We start from the raw sequence: 3076 nt of genomic DNA, 5'->3' as shown, positions 1-3076 counted from the left end.
GGGGGCATTTGGATGCCCTCAATCATTACCCTGGGGAAGAGAATCATTGATTACACATTCCCTTCCCCTTGTTTGGATAATTTTTTTTGCATGTAATGATTGAGGGCCAAGATAAATCATTACCTCCCCTCAAGGAATAACTCATTCCCCCCACATTGGGGGGAATACCCAGTAATGAAATATAAAATTACATTTTTTCCCATGAACAAATTACAATATTACTTGTATATAACTTAACCCTAACCAAATTCTTCTTTACTTTTGTTGCTGGCTCCCGTGACCAACCTCGCCGTCGCCATCATCATCTTCACCATCGCACCATCGGTGTCCTGCAAACTTCAAGCGACAAAGAGGAAGCAGCGGCGAGGTCGCACAGGTTCCTCTCTCAACCTCTTGCTTCCTTTCTCCTTGTGATTCATGTGTTGTTGTTGTTCGGATTGGGACTGAAAGAGCTATGCCATTTTTTTTCTTGTTTTCCTTGTACCATCTATTGATGTTGTGCAGAAGATGACAATTTTTCTTTGATTTATTTTTTTGGTTAACCTCTGCCTTTACAATGAGATTCTCAGTGGATATTTGAGGCCTTGACACACAACCTTCCTAATAAATGCTTTATATATATATATGTTTACTAATTTATTTTTAGTTAAGGTGGAAGGTTTTTTTTCTTTATTTAAAGATTAGTTTATTAATGATCAAGCAATTGGAATTGTCAATTATTATGGTATGTTTCATATCAGATTATATGAGATGTTTTATATATTTAAATAAATCATATTCTTAAGTGGTGGATTTAATTTTTTCTTCTATTTGATATGATACTATTTTACTCATCTTGTTATTATTTTTCTCTTCATTTTTTTCTTGTGTAAAAAACTTTATTCCTATTTTTAATCTTCACATTTTTTTTAACAGTGTAATCATCTTGAATATAATTTCTTCTCAAATTAAAGATTGAACTGACAAAAATCATTAGCAATTTAGCAACCTATGTTACACAATACCATCAGTATCTATGTCATATATAGGCATTTTAGCTTGATACTTGAACTCAATTCTAGCTTTTATTTTCATATTCAATATGCTATATCTTCATTATTATGTAATTATTTAATTAAAATTCTTTACAATATCATGTATTGGCATAAATGCTAATATAATATGCCATATTGAAATTTCTCATGCAAAAAATATTGATGATATGAACCAAAAAAATAAACAAATAAATTTTCATGAATGTGATAATTTTTTTTCCCAATATAAGTAATTAATATTGTTTGAAACTTGTGTAAAACATGTGGGAAAAAATTAACATCAAGATCAATATATCAAATATAAAAACTAAAAATGCAATTTACTCTTCAAACATTAATTAATACAAATAACTTCAACCTTCCAGCATGCACTTGAGTGTAATACAAAGAATGAGATTCCTTTATCCATAAGCATCATTCCCCATAAGCATGTGTCTAGTGGCTCAAAATTTCTTGCCAACTTGCTTCAGGTTCCTTATATCCATGCATGGCAACCAATTTGATGGTTTAATTTGCTCTTGATTTAATAATGTACTATATTGGTTGATCTTCATGGTATAACTTCATGCTTATATTTTTTTCACTCAAAAATTATGATAAAACTAATCTACATGAAAAATTTTCAAAATTAATTTCGTTTGATATTATTTACGAATATGTTGGCAATGTGGTATGACATGAAAAGGTATTTCATAATTTTCTTGTGTTATGAAATGCTTTTAGGAATGGACGAGGTTGATGAAGTCCGATTATACTTTGTAATGTACATGTGTTACTTCTATGTGTTAAACATAATTGCCGCCGTATGTGCAAAAAAACAAATGGATAATAGAAACAAGTCAATTCAATACGAGGTGGGGTCAACATCATGTAGGCGTCGTAAACAATATGAATACCTGAGTCGGGTGATTTATGAAAGTGACATAAAATGCATTGACAAGTTACGCATGGATCGACATTGTTTTCATAACTTATGCCAATTGTTGACCACCACGGGTAGGTTACGAGGCACTAGAAATGTCATCGTTGAGGAGATGGTTGCAATGTTTTTGAACATTGTAGCACACCATGTCAAAAATAGAATAATCAAATTTGACTTTGTGAGATCGGCCGAAACAGTTAGTCGACACTTCCATGCTGTCCTACGAGCAATTATTCTATGTCATAGCGTTCTTTTAAAAAAACCAGAACCCGTCCCAGAAAATTCAACCGACCCAAAGTGGAAGTGGTTTAAGGTAACTAATCAATTTTAGTGGTTTTTTTTAAGTACTCAAGTAGATAAGTAATAACGTTTCATTTTTTTTCAAATGTAGAATTGTCTTGGCGCATTGGATGGGACACATATCCTAGTGAATGTGCCCAATGCTGACCGGCCAAGATATAGAACATGAAAATCTGAGATCACTACTAATGTACTCGGTGTTTGCAGTCAAGACATGCAATTTATATATGTTTTGTCTGGATGGGAGGGTTCAGCACACGATGCACGAGTGCTTAGAGATGCTGTTACAAAATCTAATGGTTTGAAAGTTCCAAGCGGTAATTAAAATACACCACAATAATCATTGCATTATTCTTACAATATTGAACCTAATAAATAATATGTTTCATCTTAGGTTTCTATTACTTGGTTGATTCTGGATATGCAAATTGCCCTGGATTTCTTGCACCTTTTCGAGGCCAACGGTATCACTTGAGTTCATGGGCAGATGGTCATCGACCTCAAACTCCTGAAGAATTTTTCAACATGAAACATGCAAGTGCTAGAAATGTGATTGAGAGAACATTTGGGCTTCTGAAAATTCGTTGGAAAATTTTAGCAAGTCTGAGTTTCTACAGCATAGCCACGCAACGACGTATTATTAATGCGTGTTGTTTACTTCATAATTTCATTAGGAGGGAAATGATAGAAGACCCCGCCGAAGATGAATTTGAGACTACATCCTTGGAGGAAAGTGTAGAAGATGATAATGAACACATTGCAGCTGTGCAACCAACTGATGAATGGACTCAATTTAGGCAAGAGTTGGCCGTGGATATGT

Source organism: Dioscorea cayenensis, chromosome 5 (genome assembly GCF_009730915.1).
Source record: "Dioscorea cayenensis subsp. rotundata cultivar TDr96_F1 chromosome 5, TDr96_F1_v2_PseudoChromosome.rev07_lg8_w22 25.fasta, whole genome shotgun sequence".
NCBI classification, from domain to species: domain Eukaryota; kingdom Viridiplantae; phylum Streptophyta; class Magnoliopsida; order Dioscoreales; family Dioscoreaceae; genus Dioscorea; species Dioscorea cayenensis.
Note: the sequence above shows the minus strand (reverse complement) of the source record.